We start from the raw sequence: 21,017 nt of genomic DNA, 5'->3' as shown, positions 1-21,017 counted from the left end.
TTCCACGTAAAAGCCGAGCTAGGGAGCAAATCCATCACCTGTTAATTGCAATGTTTTCACGTTGCACGTAGTCTGCAGGACTACATTTTACGAGTTCTTGGCTTTGTGTTACAAATCAGTGGTCTAGTATTAATATAATACAGTGTTACATTAATCTACTACGTTCGTTTAAATAAAAGTAAGGACCTAGCCATTCACATGCCGCACTTGCACATTCAAAACTCGTTTCATTTTGCCCCTCGTTTTCTTTGCAGCTTTATTAAGTCACTAGATAATGTTTTATGTAAACCATCAGGCCCGGTTCTAGCAGGTGGGACAGGGCCTCCTCTCAAGATAGGACCCTAGCTCTGTGAAGGTCCATTTAGAGGTAGAAAAACCTTGGGGCATTGTAAAGTAACCACTCGGTATTCATTAAAGTGTCACTTTATTTCAAGTCATATACGACACACCGGCAGGAAAGAGCGCTCCGGTCACCGGCTTACAATCAATGCCGTTAAACTGTCAACACAACTGTCAGATAGCTCTCTGACGTAACGCATGCAAATGCCAAGAGTCGCGCGGCAGGGACGGGGGCAAAAGAGGGACAAAAGGCAAACGGAGAAAGTGCCAACGTAACACATCTCCTTCCGAAGGGAGGAAAGGGAAGAGAAAAGAACATATAACTGTAAGTCAAACAAAACATCTTAATACTCTATGGGTCAGTTCACAAGGTAGCAAGTCGCCTCTGGTAACTGGTTTCATCCTCGTTGATATCACCTGGGGAGAGTCCATCTTTTGGTTGTTCTTGGTTCTATAACAACTGGTGGTGTTGCTGTCAACGCAGTCTGTATTCCATATTAGCCCACACTAAGTCCTGTCCATCTTCACCGTGGATGAATGAACTTCACCTAAGGACTCGCAGAGTCTTCTGATCCACTGTACTCGAGCCGACCCTCATATCCAGTATGCATCTAGTCAATTTCTAAGTTTATCACACGATGTGGGCATGGTACGGGTTTGTGTGCCATCTTATTCTCTTCCTCCGATTCCTCATAGTTCAGCCCGCCTCGGCAATCTATTTCGGTATTGTGCTCCTGTCTGTTATTACTCGTACCAACTTCTCCATCTCGGTGAGAGACAACAGCCTTAGGATCCTTCTTCTTAGGATATTTCCTTGACCATATTACGCTGCGTCTGCGCCTACTCATACAACTGATTTCTCTTGCATTTTCACCATCAGTGTTAGGTTTAACGTCAGGTCTCTTGTTGTACTTTGTCCCAATGCCACTTGTACTCTCCTTTCCAATAAATCCTCCTCCTTCAATACATGCCACATCAAAAACCTGTCCTTCTACCAATTTCATCAAGTGAATTCCGCATGAGAATGTGGTTGAGTCATCTGTGTCTCTTAACTCATATTCTCTCCGGCATTCTTTAAGCACCCTGTTCTTCCCTAATTGAACTTTCGGGTGTGGACATTGTACGTGTTTGTGTGCCTCCTTACTTTCCTTCTCTGACACTTCTCTATATAACCAGTCATAGTACTCTCCTTGCATGTTACATTTTGACTCAACCAGACACTGACCATCTTCCTCTTCCTGGTCAATGTCATCAGCATATTTCTTTCTTGTCATAGTTTTTAACTCATTCAGTGCAGCAGAGCGCCATGCTTCCCCATCTTTGAGGCAGTTCGCATTGCAAAGGTCCACCTCTTCCATCGTAGATTGTGATTCCATGCACATTCCTTCATAGGTAAGTTCGCTTTTTCCTACCACATCTTCTTCACCAATCTTTTCCTTGTAATCTCTGCTAATATTATCTACCACATCTTTTCTCAATAATGTATTTTGTTTTAGTACGGATCCGTCATTAGCTGCTTCATTTTTCCATTCATTACTCCATGCAGCCCTTGTCCATCCGACATTTGCCTTAGATTTTGGTGTTCTCTCACTTGACATCCCCAACCTAGTAATTTGTCTACTGTTGTTTATTGCCAGCTTACTAACAGGTTCTGTACCATTGGGATTCATCGTTGTTTGTAATTTCTTTTGTTCTTCCCACCCCAGTACAGAGGTCCCTTCTTCTGAAATATATACTTTACTCCATGTACTTCTCTTCATGTAACTCAATTTCGCCACTCTACATCCAATTAAGTTTATTTTTTCTCCTGTGTATGTCGTCAGGGTCGTGTCAGCTTCTTCTAATTCATTTCCAAGTGTTACTTCTAATTTACTCCTCCATATACTTTTGCTTATCACTGTACAATGTGATCCTGAATCAATGATGAAGTCAATTTCTACTCCCCCTATGTCTATGGTACACATAGGTTTGGTCTCACTTTTGTTCTCTTTCATATTGCAATCACCATCTTCCTCGTAAATTTTGTTCCTTTTTGCATTGACATTCATTTTTTGTTTGTAATGATCACTTATTCCATCCATAAAGTCCTCAATTACCTTCCTGTTTGCTCCCTTATTGACTTCCACTTCAATGTTACAGTACACTCTTTGTTCATCGGCTCCTAAACTGTGTAAGAATATTTCTACCTTCTCCTCTGTTTTTAATGGTTCTTCCTCTTCCTCAAATATGGATATATAATTGTTAAAATATTCCTTCCACACCTCCCATTCTGCAATATTATTATCATCTCTTTCCATAAATGGCTCCAGTGGCGGTAAATTATACATTTTGTTTTTATCCATGTTAATTTGCTTTAAATTCCAACGTTTATATTAGTTATTCAATCGTACAGTTACTACTTACTGTATATATGTTCAATAAAATGTCACTGGTTGTATTACTCTTTAAGCCTTATATAACTACACTTCCTCAATTTTAAATTCACTTGCTGGGTTACTTGCAAAATGTTATAATCTTTTTTTTTTTTTCTCCTGCTATCGTGCAAAGCTTCAATTCGAATCACTTGTTATTCTTCTTATTATCTTCGTTAAATTACTGTTTGCCTCTGCTCATTATTCCTTCAACGCTAGGTGGCGCCATTTACTTCAACTCGTTGCGCTGCTGTTCGCGCCACACGCTGAGGAGATTTTTACTCTCCTTTGTCATTCAAACGCGGTTTAAGAGAATTCTTCGCGTTCGCAGCTCCGCTAACTGCTCCTCCTACCGGCATGCAGGGCTCACAACACGGTGACTTTTTGCTCAATATGGCCCCTTGTCGCCTGTATGTAATCAATTTCCTTTTTTTTTTTTTTAAATTTAAGTTGAAGTTATGAGGAGAAACACGCTTCACACGCATGTGTAGTTTCAGATCAATTTCAAACGCAGTGTCAGAGATTTTACTTCATTCCCTTCACCGCTCACATCTCCTCACCCAGCTTAAAGGGGCTCACCTCATGAACTTGCGCAGATTCCGGTGTACATCAACTTGGGTCTTACTTTTCTGTATTTTTTTCAATTTCATGAGAACGCCCAAAGTTCAATTAGAATTCACTGGTCATATTTAATCCGCTCCAAGTCCAAGGGAAATTATATCAACTCACTCATATATCAAAATTGCCGGAATTCACGTTGGAGATTTAACTTCGTTCCATGCCTCGCTCACATCTCCACACCCGGCTTCAAGGGCTCACCTCATGAACTTGCGCAGATTCAGTGTTCATCAACTTGGGTCTTACTTTTCTGTACTATTTCAATTTCACGAGAACGCCCAAAGTTCAATCTGAATTCACTGGACTCATATAATCCGCAAACAGTCCAAGGGAAATTATTTCAACTCACTCATGTATCAAAATTGCCGGAATAGCGGTGGCTGTTCTTTTTCCCCAACTTAGAAATGCTTCGTGTTAGGGAATTAACTCTTCACGATGCCGTCGTGCACTTAGTCACGTCACTAATTATACTCCTCAAGTTGTGGGTTCTCCCATTGTGCTCTGCACGCGTGGGTTCGTATCCCATCCTCGTCGCCAAATTTGTAAAGTAACCACTCGGTATTCATTAAAGTGTCACTTTATTTCAAGTCATATACGACACACCGGCAGGAAAGAGCGCTCCGGTCACCGGCTTACAATCAATGCCGTTAAACTGTCAACACAACTGTCAGATAGCTCTCTGACGTAACGCATGCAAATGCCAAGAGTCGCGCGGCAGGGACGGGGGCAAAAGAGGGACAAAAGGCAAACGGAGAAAGTGCCAACGTAACAGGCATGTAGTAATAATCTTGCGAGGAAGTAGGTTTCAGGTAGGATTTATTGATAGAAGAACAGCTTGACAACCACAGATAGAAGATACCACTGATCTCTCTTAACTCCTCTGCTTCTATATCCGTTCAACCCCAAACATTCCATATGACATAATACAATTCTAAATAATACATAACAGTAGAATACCACAGGACAGATGTGAAGTCCGTGTGAATGGTGGCATTTAGCACGCACACGTGAAAAGCCGGGGTACCAGTGACACATTTATTGTATCAACAGAGGCCCACAAGCCTCCATCACCCAGTACTTAAGAGATGACATAGGGCCAGAGTCTCTGGCATTTCGATTCTGGTGGCTTCAACATAATAATGGATTTGGCCGCATTTGCCAGATTGTCCGACATCTTCGACAGAATTTGCAGGTCTTAACACGTTTTTTAATAGCTCAAACAGATCAAAAGTTACTAAAAGCAGTACCACATCTCATGCTGTGCAGCGGCAGGACTTTTTTATCACACAGATGTGGGTCACCTTTCTTTTGCTGATTGCTGTTACACTTGTTATTGAGGTAAAGCATTTGGCCACCGTGTTAACATGTGAACATGGTGAATGCTGCTTCACAATATGCCACACTAGGCCTCATTATGTGCCTTTTCTTGTTGCATTAGTTAGAACATCCTACTGCATAATTTAGAATGGGGGTTGGGAGCACATTGCCTCATAGTCCCAGCACAGTTCGCCCCTTTGCATCCTGGTAAATGCAGTACACAGATCAAACTACTTCAAAATTAGCTGGTGTTTTTCACCAAAGTTGGTGCAGACATTACTGTATATCTCTAGACACATCTTTCTGGGTTGAGCCCGTCTTCAGTAGAGCGCAGCAGTATTAGAGAGCAAAGAAAAAAAATCATCTGGGGTTGCTGGAAATGCTGCCAGGTTTCTCTCAGGTCGCAGTACCACTCACAGGCACACGGGTGCATCTCCAAAGCTCGAGCACACTGCCTCACAGTCCCAGCACAATTCGCCCCTTTGCATCCTGGTAAATGCAGTACACAGTTCAAACTTACTTCAGAATTACCTGGAGTTTTTCACCAACGTTGTTGCAGACATTGCTGTATATCTCTAGACAAGTGTTTCCATCCTACTGCATCATTTAGTTCTCCCTTGCAGATCATTGCAGTGGCCCTGCATATGGCAGAACTAATCTGATAGGATTTTGCCACCCCAAGATAAGTAATTGAGAATATGCCTACAATCCATTTATTTCTTAGTAGAGCTTTTTTTATTTTATTTCTGCTGTGACCCTATACTTAACTTTTGGCACTATATGAAACCACACTCCCAATGCCTCACGTCTTGAATTTTCTGAATTGAAAATACTTTTCCAGGTTTTACCAACACAACACAAATACTGCATGGCAAGGAGCAGTTCCCGTTATACAAAGAACAGTATTGGCAGCACTGACATCTTATACTGCCACTTTTCTGCCTACTTCCAGTTTCCGTAAGTGACAGCTAAGTCAGACATAGTTAGGAGCTTAAGGCACAGGCCCATAAGGGTTCAAGGAACTGTGCATTTATTATCTTCCAGCAAATGTTCTTTGACACAAAGATATACATGGATTATAGGGCTTCTGTAACTCCCCTCGGTCCTAAACCAGTAAGATAAAGTGGGCTAATGCACTAGCTGCCAAGATGTTCCAACAATTTGACTTCATAAGTTCAAATATTACTACTCTGCTTTTCATTTTCGAATCGAGATTGTGACATTAGGTGCTGTGAAAAATGTATTTGCTGGGCTCGAAAATTGCACTCGACCACTCTCATATGCGAGCTAAATTTAACAAGGTTGAGCTGTTTTTAGGTCCTACTCGCCCTTTTTGGCTAGTAGGAAAACAATGTTATCAACAACACAAGACCTGCCCCTATTTTATGTAGAAACAACTGTTTCCCATATATCTGAACAGACCCCTTTCTTAAGGTGTCAATAATCCGTGAGTAAATCTTGCCCTACTGCTTAATTATGCCCTTGTAGTCATGAGCTCAACTCTAAAAATGGTATCTAAAACTGTGTGTGGTACTGAAGACAACTACACACCCTCACCAACCCTTCTAAAGAAACCATTTTCCAAAAAAGGGGGAGGGGGAGTTGGCAGAGCCTCACGGGAGCAACACCCGCGGAGAAGTGAACAGACTGGTACTCGTCTGTATCCTCACGTTATCATCATCAGCAACTGCCAACTATAACAAAGAAAGGGATAACAAACAGTGCAGACAACATAAACCAAAAATGTGCTCTGTGTAAGTGACCCAATGCGGGATGACCACTCTGATTTCAAAGTGTGACACCACCACCGTTTAAAAAGGGCAGAGCTCCACTAGCTAAATTACTTTTATTTATTCAGTGCTGTGTGCCCGCTCTATTAAAACCAAACCAACATGTTTCATTGCCGTGATAGATTTGCCGGCAATTTCGTCAGGGATTTGGGTCTCCGCGTTCTCTGCACGTCAATTCTTCATTTATTGTACCTGTAGTTGTACATAAAACAGTACCACTCACACTCATTGTCCACATTACATTAATCTCTTGGTTGTGGCCTCTGTTTAAGAGTAGGAAAACAAACCAACTTTTGTCCTCCGTCTGTGAAAACGGAGCAAATGTGACAAGATAACCAGATTTAAAGGCATTTTTATTGCTCACAAAGTTAATGAGCAATAAAGAGGACTTTAAATCTTGTTATCTTATCACATTTGCTCCGCTTTCAGAGACGGAGGTCAAGTAGGTTGCAGTTAGGTCGAGGACATTTTTTAAGGTACTAGTCCTGCAGGACTAGTAACATTTTTTGGATTTTTCAAGCCCTGAAATGTCCTGCCATCCATATATAAATCTGACTTTTTAGGTGTCCCTGAGCTGGGCAAACAACCCACTTGTTTGAGCTACAAATGTATTTTGGAGCATTTTGAAAGGAGCACAGAACTCGTATAGACTACTAATAATATTATCTATCAATTAACTCATAGCTGTGGATGTGGTGGTGTCCTTTCAATAGAAATCCTGAAAAAAACTAAAGTCCACAGCTTCCACAACTGTGGCTCTAAATGGTAGTTAACGTTTTTTGTAAATGTCTAATTAGTTTTGTATTTAACACACATTATTCATCTTCATATATTGCTTACATGTGCATCCGTGGGGTTCAACTATCCCTGCTATCACAACACAAGAAGAAGAAAATCAAAATGGCATGGCAAATGGATTTGTTTTTTACAAATCAGTCAAAGCATATAAGGGTTGTGTCTTGTAGGCTAAGTAAGAACCATATAACAACAAATAATAGCAGAAGACCCCATTTGCACTATTGTCTGTGCCACTAGGCAGTTGCTACATCCTATAGGTACTTCAGTAGTAATACCCACCACCACGAACAATCTTAGCATGTAATTTGCACCTTCTGCCATGGTATTGACATCAACTTTGCCAATTGATGACAAAGGCCGCCATACACAATTCATTAACCAATCTAGCATTCTGGCAAACCTATTATCCCATCCGAGATCACTAGGCATTGTGTGTGTGATAATAATAACACAGAAGGGGTACCTCCTGAAAGGGGAGGAAAACAGCGATTCGCTTTTCCCAAAAATGTGTGTTAACATAAGCACTTAGTGCCCCAACACCGTTCACAGGACAGTAATAATCCTTTAAGAAGACCCCTCACTCACCAACCTGGTTGGTGACATGCTTCATCATCGGGGTCCCACCCCATAGGCCGAGTGCCTACAGGGTGTGCTACGACACCTGACTACAGTGGAGCTGGATATTGTTTCTTTTTATATGTGCTAACTATGCATGTGTGAGGATATATTAAAAAGGGCCAGTACTACTCCGTTCAAGACTTTATTCTTGAGCGTCTGAACCCTAATAAAAACAAACGTGGCACCTTTGCCCAACTAGGAGGGCTTTGGTGTCTAGAGAAGTGTTATATTAAAACCCGTTATAAAAATAGCCAAGTGTGCTATGTGACATGAAATAATAAAGTAAACTAGGTCTACATGTTTCAACCAATATAAAAATTCTTTGGTTTTCGTCAGGACCGTGTGTATTACAAGGGGCGGTCGCACGCGCTAAGGTGCGGCCTACCCTCAAGTAATTTGCAGACCGCAAATAATGGTCTGAATGTGAAAAGGTGTATTTAATCCTGAATTCAGGAAAAAACACTCAAAGCGGTATCTCTCGCTTCATGGCTTCGGATGAACCAAGACGGCGATTCTCCATCATTTCAATGAAGATTGTTGCAAGACTGTAAACCTACTCGGTTCCAGTGCGCGAAGCCTCCGTGTGTGTACTGGAACCGAGTAGGTTTACAGTGTTGCGGTCTGCAAATTACTTGAGGGTAGGCCGCACCTTAGCGCGTGCGACCGCCCCTTGTAATACACACGGTCCTGACGAAAACCAAAGAATTATTTCATGTCACATAGCACACTTGGCTATTTTTATAACAGGTTTTAATATAACACTTCTCTAGACACCAAAGCCCTTCTAGTTGGGCAAAGGTGCCACATTTGTTTTTATTAGGGTTCAGACGCTCAAGAATAAAGTCTTGAACGGAGTAGTACTGGCCCTTTTTTAATATATCCTCACACATGCATAGTTAGCACATATAAAAAGAAACAATATCCAGCTCCACTGTAGTCAGGTGTCGTAGCACACCCTGTAGGCACTCGGCCTATGGGGTGGGACCCCGATGATGAAGCATGTCACCAACCAGGTTGGTGAGTGAGGGGTCTTCTTAAAGGATTATTACTGTCCTGTGAACAGTGTTGGGGCACTAAGTGCTTATGTTAACACACATTTTTTGGAAAAGCGAATCGCTGTTTTCCTCCCCTTTCAGGAGATACTCCTTCTGTGTTATTATTACTAAACTACGGGGACCAGGAGTTCCTACCACACATAGTCATATGTAAATTTCCCTCACTCTCCCTTTGTTACAAACATTGTGTGTGTGATGCCAGATACTCTGCGCATAACCAGGGCGGCCTGTTTTTCTAACTTAGCAATGTATGTGTCCCAGACAGTTATTCCTGGTGCCCTCCCATGTTGCATAGATATTGTATTCAAGGTGGATAGCTCCATAGCCCACATTTTCAGGTCCCCAAACCAGTGTCCCAATACTGGAGCGGCTGGAGATTTCCAAGCCAAGAGATTGAAGATGATGCAGTCTTCGCTGCAGGATTTTCGAGATAAAATCGCACGTGAATTTACAGAGAGTCTGAAAATCCATGAAACATGAGATGAGATGCTTGCAAATGCCAAAGGCCACTATGTTCTCAATTCTTGCTTGAAAACCAAAATCTATTAGATTATCAAACCTGTTTTGACTGCAGCACATCTATCATCTTTTTTGGTCTTGCTATAGACCAATTTAGGTGATTGGCGACATCATTTCAGCAAAACACACAACGTATATAAACAAGCATTGGCATAGCCAATAGGTCTGGCCTTCAAGACTGTATAAGTGTTAATCTAGAGCTATTGGCGTTTGTTTTCTTTCTGCATTTATTTTTAAAAGTGGAAAAATACAGAAAATTGGGATTCTTAGAAGTGTGTCTTCATGCTGTCTTTCATGATTTCCAGGCCAACAGCTGAGCAGATAGATGGCATGGAGAGTTAAAAAACAGGGTGAGGTTTCCTTATCAAATGGCATATGTCAACATAATGGTAACATTTACCTGTGGGTGCATTATTATATTGTAATTGGCTGCTTAATATGCTAAAACACGAAAGGCATCAAAGTAAGAGTACACTATTATCAGTTACGTGTCAAAATACACAATTTTACAACTTCATTTATTCACGAAACACAAAATAAATATAGGTAAATACCAGTAAGATGGCTGAAAAATAAATATGGTTAAATATATATGGAAATGTAAAAAAAAAATACCATAATACCAGGAGCTCTATTTATAGCATGCAACAAATCCAATAAAAAATGCAGCTGATGTGGTCCAGGTGCTGCAAGCAGTCTGAGACCCTTTGAGTTCTATGCAGGAAGGATACACTTAAGTGCCAAGAGCCTCGTTCTGGAATGCGAATATGGCTAATTGCAGTGCGCTGCCCCTAGAGTATTCAGGCCTCCCAGAGGACAGGTACACTTGTCCTGATCTGCTGCCATAGAAACCAGCAAACTATGTGGGTGCGCACGTGTCTGTTTCTTCTCCCTTTCTTGCTCTCAATTCAAACTTGTGTCAAATGACAGTCAAACACATTCGGTCCAAGGAGAAGAGAGCAAGACACAGCTCGCTGAAGGGTGAGTGAGATACATGGCAAAATAGGGATAAAATGGAGGAGGAGGAGAGACCTAGAAAGAGGGGGAGAGACAGTGACAGGGAGACAGAGACGAGAAGGGGCTAGAATGAGAGGAAGTGAATGAAACGCAGAGGCGGGAGAGAGCAAGTGAGTGAAAAAGAGAAAGGTAGGCAGATGGAATAGAGGAAGTCGAGAGGCAAACTGAGAGCGTGAGAAACAGGAGAAGAGGAAAGAGAAACATGTAGAGAAGAAGTAACGGGGGAGGGGAGACAAAGGAAGGGATTGCCAAAGGAAGTACGGAAAAGGAAAATATAGAAAATTGGCGGTATTTCGATTTCCACAGCCGAGCGACTGAAATGTAATTCTGTATGCAGGCCTCACCAGTGAGTCCGGAGATTCTGCCAGTACCTTCCTAATAAGAAACTCTACATCAGGTCAATGAATAGTTATTATGTCAACACTATCAAATCCCCTTAATTAACCTACTGGTTTGCAGCTCTTGGGGCTGTCTGTTATCCATCTTTGTAACAACAGCATTTTCCGTCTGTGGAAGTGAAAAAGATACATCTCATGTGCAAGCAAGGTGTGGGTGGCAGCTGCCCTGACCTTTGCTTATAGAACATACCATTTCAGTAATATTTTTTAGTAGGTAAGCGTTTCTTTGAGGTTAAACATGCCAATGCTATCAAGGCTCAATACTATGTCATTTTGCATTTGGATAAAGCTGCCCAGCATGTATAATGTGAGAATGGGCACTCCAGGACCACAGTGCGGAGGGACATGAGGTTAACTTGGGTAATCTTAGTTCATCATTGCGGTTTCTCTGAGAAAAAGACATGTTCAGTAGCGTAGGCATCCACTCCAAAAAATAAAATACCAGACAGCGGAATAAGCGACCCTGAGGTTTATTGTTGTCATTGTTTACCAGAGCCGTATTTACTTATTTTAAGTGTGCATCTCTGAGGACTGATGAAGTGTGCGCCACATAACGCGCCCAGAAAGTTAAAGCAGCACACACGATTTGGAGCCCACAGACTCTTTCCTAAATAAAAAACATGAAGATTACTCACACCGGAGGTAATCTGCTAGCCCATAAGTGGTGCCCGCACGCTGTAAGGAAAAACAAGCGAAAGCAAGGCCCCTTGTGCGTAACCTGACACTGTTCGCTCCCGCAAGTCAAATACTGTGGGAGTGAACATTTGTCAAAAAGGTGGGACATGCACCTGCGTTTAGCCATTGGTGGGCTACAAAAACAAAATGACACAGGCAACAGCCAACCAAATGCGCGGTGGGAGTAGGGTGACCAACCGTCCGTAAATTTCACGGACAGTCCGTAATTTCGGCCGTCTGTCCGTTGTCCGTGAAGGATTCTTTAACAGACGCCATTTGTCCGTAATTTTAACTGGTCGCACAACCGGCACAGCTGGCCCCCACCTCCCTTCTTGACTGCGATGATGCTGAGGTCGGTATAACAGACTCCGAGGCAGTACAAAAGCTCAGATACCCATCAGCATTGGCGAGGCACAGCGGGATGGCAACCCTCACACCTTCAGCCCTTGATGAGCTGTTAAGAGGTGCTTGAAGGTGACAGAGGGAGGGGCGGCAGCTTCGGAGCAGGGGCATCTATTCAGATGCAAACAGCACTGAATGCGTCTTGTATCTGCAACTGGTGTGAGACATTCCCTTTCTGCCCAGGGTTCCAAACATCCTAAAACCGGCCCTGATTACACCGAGGCAGCACGTGGTGCACTTCACAGAGCATAATTACTGTCACTAAATTGTAAACAAACCTCGATTCTTCAAACATGCAGTCTATATTGTAATAAAATAGAGAAATGGCACAATCGCACTCACACTGATTAACAAAGTATGGAGGATAATCAGTTAAATCAGTTCTCTTGGAGTATCTCCTTTCTGTACTGTACATCAGTGTGGGAGGAGGGGGGCAAAACTAACATTTTGGAAACAGAGCCTGTCTTCTCGTTGTCTTGTCCACGAGAGGGTGAGGAGCCCTCCCCCACCCTGGAAGAGACCAAGATGATACTAGAATACTGCATACCCACCCCTGTGTCCACTCTGGTGGATCCTGTTCCCCCTCCAGTGATGGCTCTTGTCCCCCCATGTGGTGGCTCCTGTCCCCCTCGCCCCCCCCGCCGCCTGTGATGGCTCCTATCCCCTCCTGTAGTGGACCCTGTCTCTGCCCTGGGTGGTTTCTGTCCCAGTCCAGGAATGGCTCCTGCAGCGAGGGTGAAGTTCTTGATGGGCCTCTTCTCAAAAAGGCTCAGCCCAAAATTAATATGAAAAGGTGGGCTAGTGAGTAAGTGAAGGGATGGCTGGATGAATTAGTGAAAGGGTGAATGGATGAATGAAAGATTGAATAGATGGATAATGGAAGGGGATGGATGGATTGATGAGTGAGTGGAATGATGGAAGAGAGAAAAAGAAAATAGCTGGATGTATGGGTGGAAGGGTAGCTGGACGGGTAAAAGGATGGATGAGTGAAAGGATGGATGAGTGAAAGGATGGATGAGTGAAAAGGTGGATGATGAGTGAAAAGGTGGATGATGAGTGAAAAGGTGGATGATGAGTGAGTGGATGGATGAGTGAAATGATGGATGAATTGATGAATTAATAAGTGCAAGGGCGAATGGATGGACGGATGAGTGAAAGGGTGGATGTAAGTTGGATGAGTGAGTGAAAGGGAAGGTAGATGGACAAAATGATGAATAGACCAGTGAAGGAGTGAAAGGATAAATGGATGAGAGAAAGGATGGATGAGTGATAGGGTCAATGGATGGATTCATGAGCGGATGAGTAGATGGATGGATGGATGGAGGGAGGGTGGGTGGGTGGGTGGGTGGATGGAAGGAAGGATTGCTAAGTGAAAGAGTCGATGGAGAGAGAAAGGGAGGATGATGGATGAAAGGGTGGATGGGTGGAAGGATCAGTGACTGGGTGGATGGATGAGTAAGTGAAAGGATGGCTGGATGGGTGAAAGGGTAAATCGCTGGATGGATGAGTGAATGGATGGATGGGTAGAAGAGTGGAATGATGAGTGTACAGATGGATAGGGTGAAAGGGCGGATGGATGGATAATGGATGGATGAGTGAAAGGATGGATGAAGGGATGGATGAGTGAAATGAAAGATGGAAGGATACATGATGGATACATGATAGATAGGTTTGCAAATGGCTGAATATGTCTAGATATGGCTGGGCTTACTTATATACAATTGCGCGACCTCTGACGTGTCTGTAAAACTTATCCAATTGTCCTGAAGTTTTGTCCTGAATTTTGACCTCCTGTCCTGAATTTGTGTCCTGAATTTTGACCCTTTGTCCTGAATTTTTGCACTCACCGTCCTGAATTTGCACCAATGTCAGTTGGTCACCCTAGGTGGGAGTCTGAGCCACACTGAAAAGATTAGGGTGATTACATGAAGCCTCCCATAGAGCAGCGCAGAGCTCGCCCTAAACAGGGGTTCGGGTCCGACTTCTTTGTTCATTACCTTATTTGTCAAATGTTCTTCAGGCATTGGCTCGCTCAGTAGTTCGTCACTCTTTGGCCCCAGCCCACAGCACTTCGTGGCTATATGTATGCACAGTCCGATAAAAGGGTAAGTGGTCAAAAAGAAGATCTTTGGTAGCAACTCCGTAAATGCATACAGTGATATTGACACTTTCCCTTACCAGAGTATTAGTGCACTTACGCAGAACTTTTCACAAACATTTTTTCTAGGTTGTTTAAACACTTGTACCACTTTGGTCTGTATGCGTAACCATAAATGCTGTTTTTTTTCCAGCACATTTAGATTTATGTATGGGCGCAAACCTGCTTCAATATCTCATTGCAGCCTGAAGATGTAATTAAAAAAGTGTATATTTAAATGTTTACTTTCTTTTGCAATTTTATGCAATATTTTGTTGCATTTCTCAAATGGCGAAACTTCTATTCTGAAATGCTAAGCAAGCAAGTGTTGCTTTGAATATCTGTAGTCTGAGGGCACTAAATATGTCTGGGTTTCTTAGGAAATATAGTGTGCTCAACTAGTTATGTAATATTTAACACCAATTAAAAAAAATTTGGCAGAAGGACTGTTTCTTGTGCACAGGTCATTTCATGGCTGATATAACTCTGGGCGATATGGAAGCAGTAAATTATATATTGTCTAATTCTGTACAGATTAGGGAATCTGTTGGTGCAAACCAGATCTCCCTTACTGCGACTGGCTTGCCAGTAGAAAACCCAGGTAATTCCCTTCAGCCTCCTTTGTGCAGTAAAATATCCCTGCTTAGGTTTGACCCCAGTTTTGATCCTCTTAGCATCCTGCTTATGGGGTACCTGGTTAACACTGTTTTTTTTATGGGTTCAGGGTGCCTAAAAGTGATACTTAGTGCAGTGAATCTTGAAAGATGGGAAAGCAACTGAAAGCAAAATTAATATGAACCAGTCTTTTGTTAACGGGTATCACTGCTGAACTGTTGACAATCCTGCAGCAACCATATCTTTTTTTTAATCGTCTATGAATCATGAGGTTTCTTTCTTGGGTACTAGAAATCCTTCACCGTGAGTAGCTGGCCTGCAGGGTTCAATGAACGGATAACATGTTTGATTGTTAGCATGAATGTAATCCCATCAAATGTTCCTAATGCAGGAAAGTATATATGCCAAGTCTCGAACTCTTGCTCTGTTCCTTTTCCTGAGCACCAGGGTATCATACATGTATGGGTTTAATGTGAATACAAGAAATAAACTAGTTGCAGTGCATTTTGAAAATATAAAAAGCAACTGCAAGTGAAATGCTGATTTAGGTTAATTGTTGTTTAGCCGCATGTATTACCGGGTTGGGGTGTGTAATTCCTATAGCAAAGCACCCAGGACAAGGACAACACTTTTTTATTTTGTCCTTGGGACAATTCGGCCCAATACCCTGCAACACAAACCCTTTGGCTGCCAATTTACAATTTTACATGCCTTGTTTTGGCATGGCTTTTGTAAAACTTTATTGTGGGAGCTGCTGGGTCTTCACTATTGTAACAAGCATTTGCAAAAAACAAAAACATGTTTTGGTCTTCAGTAACGCACAATACCATAGTAGTTGCTGGCACTGAACAAAACTACTTTGTGTGCTGATATGCTCCTTGTTAAAGAGCAGATTGCAATTTCTCACAGAGAAGCCAAGCCGATACATGGATAGAGAGAATTTTAATACAAACAAAAGGTCTTGGTTACCGCCAGACATAATTGGGGGCCAATTTATTAAAGACATTTACAAAAGTGCACCCCTGGTACGTGTCCTCGTATTATACAAGTTTACGTATTTCATGAATTTGCAGAAGTAGACCAGGAAATCGTACTCTTTAGCACTAGTGGATTTGTGGATATGTAGATTTGCTCATGCAAAAATCTGTGGATTTTCAATGGGTTTGAAGAGAGATCCACACAATAGAAAACACACAATGTTTTTAATGGGTGCAAATTCCGTTGGGGGATGACTAGTGTTTGGGGTTGGCAGGACCTAGGGGAACCTACCAATGACTGACATTTTTTAAAACTAGAGAGACCGAGGAATCGAGGATGATGTGGCTTTTTTTTAACCCCAACATGTTTTTATTAGGCAGATACCTACGCAAATGTCAAAATGTAGTAGGGAAAAAAATCACAATTAACTTTTCTGTGAAAGAAAATTCTAGCACTTAACTGACAATGCATAAATTCAACCACCCAATCAGTGTTTACACATGTCTACAGATGGAAAAAGAGACCCCCTTCATGTGTGAGGTCTGTTATGTGGAACAAGAATAGGCCAACATTTTGACCATGTGGTGACAGCATTCACTTCACATTGTCATGTATTTGGCCCGTTCTTGTAAGGTAACAGGCTTACCCCTACATGAAATAATCAAAAAAGTAGGGAGGAGGGTAGAAGGTCCATTCATTACCCCAGTATCAGCAATATAGGTAACCAAAAGAAGAATGGACACTTGGTACTACTTAACCATTGGTTAAGTTGGGACACTCTCATAAACGCGGTGTTGTTTGTGCGGTGTATCTCTTTCTTCCGCCCCTCACTCGCGTTGTGGCATTTATCATTGAGTGTTCCAACAACGTGCTATATGCCAAGCCTCAACCCGAGGCAACCTCTGGCGCAAGTAGCAGTGTCCAGAGATAAAAATGCATGAAAAAGGGCACCCAAAAGAAAGGTTTGTAAAAAACATATACTTCACCCGTGGTAGGCTTTAATGAAAAATAGGTGAGGTATTGTTATTAAAAATAAAAATTGCGGTATTGCTGGAGGTCGTGTTAATGAATCTCCTTATACCTTATGAACTACAGTGTCAACATGTTTCTGCTCCATGTGGCCCAGCCGGGTCTAGGGAGCATTCGTCAGGACAGAACATAACAGATGTATAACAGACAACAAAGGGTTTACTTGCACGATTTGTGTAGTAATGTTAATTCAAAAGTTGTATCCAAAGGAGCCTTTTGGAAATTTTCCCACTTTGTGGCTGCTTGCAGCTTCAACGGGTGGCTACGGGACTCTCTGGTCCCAGACAGCGTGTTGGTAGTTACCGGGACTTGTGCTGTCTCTACCCCCGGATACGGTATCATTAACATTACTACACAAATCGTGCAAGTAAACCCTTTGTTGTCTGTTATACATCTGTTATGTTCTGTCCTGACGAATGCTCCCTAGACCCGGCTGGGCCACATGGAGCAGAAACATGTTGACACTGTAGTTCATAAGGTATAAGGAGATTCATTAACACGACCTCCAGCAATACCGCAATTTTTATTTTTAATAACAATACCTCACCTATTTTTCATTAAAGCCTACCACGGGTGAAGTATATGTTTTTTACAAACCTTTCTTTTGGGTGCCCTTTTTCATGCATTTTTATCTCTGGACACTGCTACTTGCGCCAGAGGTTGCCTCGGGTTGAGGCTTGGCATATAGCACGTTGTTGGAACACTCAATGATAAATGCCACAACGCGAGTGAGGGGCGGAAGAAAGAGATACACCGCACGAACAACACCGCGTTTATGAGAGTGTCCCAACTTAACCAATGGTTAAGTAGTACCAAGTGTCCATTCTTCTTTTGGTTACCTATATTACCCCTACATGAGGTACTGTTTTTAATTTTAGGGAGCACAGGGTGAGTTTTACAGTTCCCCACAAATTCTTGAACTTTACGTTACAGAAATGCAAGGGACTTGTTTATTTTATTGATTAATTAAATATTCTCTCCTCTCTCCTCTCTCTCTCTCCCCTCTCCCCTCTCTCTCTCCCCTCTCCTCTCTCTCTCTCTCTCTCCCCTCTCTGCCCTCTCTCTCTCTCGCCTCTCTCTCCCCTCTCTCCCCCTCCCCCTCCCCTCTCCTCTCTCCCCTCTCTCTGCCCTCTCTCTCCTCTCTCCCTCTCTGTCCTCTCTCTTTCTCTCTCTCTCTGCCCCCTCTCTCTCTCTCCGTGTCTGAGGTCCATGATAGATGTACTTGTCTTAGTGTGTTTAGAATTTTTTTTTTTTAACTGCCGGACTTACTACCTGATGTTTGATTCCTTACAGAAACCTGGCTAGGTCTAGCTATATTTGCTGAGCCTATATTAACCCTGCCTCCTGGCTACAGCATCAAGAGATCGAATAGGCCTTGTGACAGAGGGGGCGGCAAAGTGATAATTCACAAGTTCTCTGTGGGCAATAGTCTGGTCCCTTGTGCTATCCAAGATTGTGAAAGAACTTTGTTCTAAATCCCTTTTAACAACAATGTTACCTTCTCTGGATTTTTAATATATATACCCGCCGTTCGAAAGCTTTCATAGATTATCTGGCTCCATTAGTACTCAAGATTTTCAACTTTAACCTAATCCACGACCTGAACTTACACTTTGACCAAGCTAGTGAGACTGGGCTTCGCAACTTTACGGACAATTTAGCATCCATGGAACTGTCTCAGTTACTGTTGGGCCCAACGCATCTGGCGGGTCACCTTTTTAGACCATTTTTTCCCCTGCTTCCTTATTTGCGTGTCTACCCCCTAACCTGTTCAGACCATTGTATGATGCCTATGGCTATTAATGTTGCTAACACCAGTAGCTCTATCACAACCAGCACGATTATGAAAAGAAGTGGCAGAAATTGAATCACTCTGAATTTTGGAGTTGCAATCTATCCAAAACTCCCCAATTAGATCTTAACATGGAGCTTGCAGAGTCCAAGATAAAGTCATGGCTTACTTCGGCCCTCAATGTCTTTTTACCTGCGCATCAGGAAAAAAATAAAAAGTAAATACCTGCTCCCTAGTTCAATGAAACATTGGTTGCTAAATAGAAGTTCTGTAAAGTGTTTGAACAAGCGTGGCGGAAGACTTATGACACTCTAGCTAAAGTGCGATAAATGAGTGCAGTAAAAATCTATCATAAAACGATCAGGAAAGCTCAGTTCGAGTTCTTCTCAAACAAAATTTATAAACCGTAATAATCCGGCAAAAAACATTTTATCCATTGTCAAAATTCTAATGAAGCCGACAGCATTAGTAGAGCCGGTTGAGGCCTCGAATGATAATTGTAATAAATTAGCTAACTACTTTTGTCTCAAAATTCAACGATATCTACTCACACTTTTCAACAAGTGATAGATCTCAAGCAGTAGACAGTCTTTGCCTGATAGATTTTCAGAACTGAATGTATTCGCCTCACTTGACACAGCCCTGTGCAATCAAGTTAAATCGGGTTCTCCTGATGACCCGATTAAACCTGAACTCATTTTAAAATTCCAAGAATTTACTCTACCGTCCTTTTTAGAGATTGCCAATTTGCCAGACTTTTTCCTCTGCAGCAGTATTTGGGACATGGATGCATGCAAAAGTAATTTGCCTTCTAAAGAAAGGATCCCTCGACACGGCCAAAGTTGAAAATTACCGTCCTATCTCCTTGCTACACTTTTTAGCCATAGTAGTGGCGAAAAATGTAAACAGTCTTCAGACTACTTTACCAGAAGAAAGACATTTTTGACATCCCCAAAAAGATTTAGCCCTGAATGAATGAATGAATACTTTTATTCTTTGGTTACTCAAAACCATTACATTAAAACAAAAGTACAAAATTGCAAAGTTACAAAAGTTAAAACCAGGAGAGTTTCGAGAGATCAGTCTATATGGTGACTCCCTGAGCACTGGGAATACGATAGATAAGTTCGTAGTAAGACATGGGCCTGCTAAGTCTCTATATGTTCGAACCCTCAGAAGCCATCAGCAGGGACCGTGTCTGATGGATAAACTTTCCAAAAGGCCATGTGCTTTACCGTAGTCAGGGGTGTAGAGATGGATGATCCCCTCCTTTGCGGTACGTGACCCTGCTTGTTTTAGGATTGGCCTGAGATAAAGACTGCGGGCCATGCGCAGTGCCGGGCAGCAGAATAGAAGATGGGCCAATGACTCACGTTTATACCTGCAAAGCCTACATTCCCGGACTCCTGAGCCAACCTGACCGAAGGCATATCATTTTTTGAGGGACAAGGGATGTAGTCTATAGGCTAAGATCTTGTGTAGGGCTGCACGGCCTGCCTGAGATGATGTTTAGGATTGTGCAGGATGTGCGGTAGGCACAGGGACTCGTTAAAAGTCTTTTCTTACCAGAGACTCCAGATCCCGTGACCGCGCTCGTACTTGTTTTTTTATAGATTTTTAGACCTTCCCACAATGGTATGGAATCTGCACACCTAGCGGTGATGGGAGGCACTTCGTAATGCGGCAAATGAAGGCAGCTGATCTGCTCTTACTCTCCTCGATGTGAGAGCTGCCTTTGACACAGTATTGCATAAGGTGCTTCTCCGGCTCCTGCATGATATAGGGATACGAGGTAAGGCCCTAATGTAGTTTACCTCCTTCCTAAGCCACTGATCCTTTCAAGTAATATCTTAAACCCCCTTTTCTTCCTCACAGAGAACCTTGGAAAATAACAATCCACAATACTCTGTGTTGAGCCTTACCCTCTTTAGCATTTATGTCAGGCCATTAGTAGAGGGTGTGAAATCTTTTGGGATCTCCTTATTTTCATATGCTGACTATGCTCCACTTTTTGTTGCACTCACTGCAGATGTGATGAAAGATATAACTATCAGAAATGCATGATTGCAGTTGCCAGTCGGTCTTAAAGCATTTTGGCACATGGTTGATTAAGCACTCTCCTTCAAAACCCAAGTTAGAACACTAAAGGGTGCTTACTTTGGCCTATTGAGAGGACTCAAACCAATCATTGGTTTCTTCCATCGTCCAATCCACCAGTAGATAATTCAATCCTTAATCTCGTTGAGCCTGGTCTACTGCATCGTTCTTTATCTGGGCGCCAAAGAGATCAGTTATCAAGAGGTTACCATTTGTCCAAAATGCTGCTGCCATATTCCTCTATTCTCTCTCCAAATTGTGTTCCGCCTCCTGGCTCCTTCATGAATTTCCTTGGCTGCCCATTGAGAAATGCATACAGTTTAAATCCTTCAGTACAGCTCACAAGATCTTTTATGCACTAGGTGCCCCTATTCTCTGTGGACTTCCCTTCACTCGGCTGATTTATATATGG

At 42.4% G+C, this 21,017-nt stretch overlaps 1 protein-coding gene across 1 annotated transcript in view; it reads left to right on the top strand.

Annotated features, from left to right (window-relative positions):
- Positions 1-21,017, top strand: part of C3_1H9orf40 (chromosome 3_1 C9orf40 homolog) — a 45,706-nt gene that overhangs the window by 939 nt on the left and 23,750 nt on the right. The gene's annotated exons all lie outside the window — the stretch shown is intronic.

The sequence above is a fragment of the Lissotriton vulgaris genome, chromosome 3_1 (genome assembly GCF_964263255.1).
Source record: "Lissotriton vulgaris chromosome 3_1, aLisVul1.2, whole genome shotgun sequence".
NCBI classification, from domain to species: domain Eukaryota; kingdom Metazoa; phylum Chordata; class Amphibia; order Caudata; family Salamandridae; genus Lissotriton; species Lissotriton vulgaris.
This window is presented reverse-complemented; position numbering and strand designations above follow the sequence as displayed.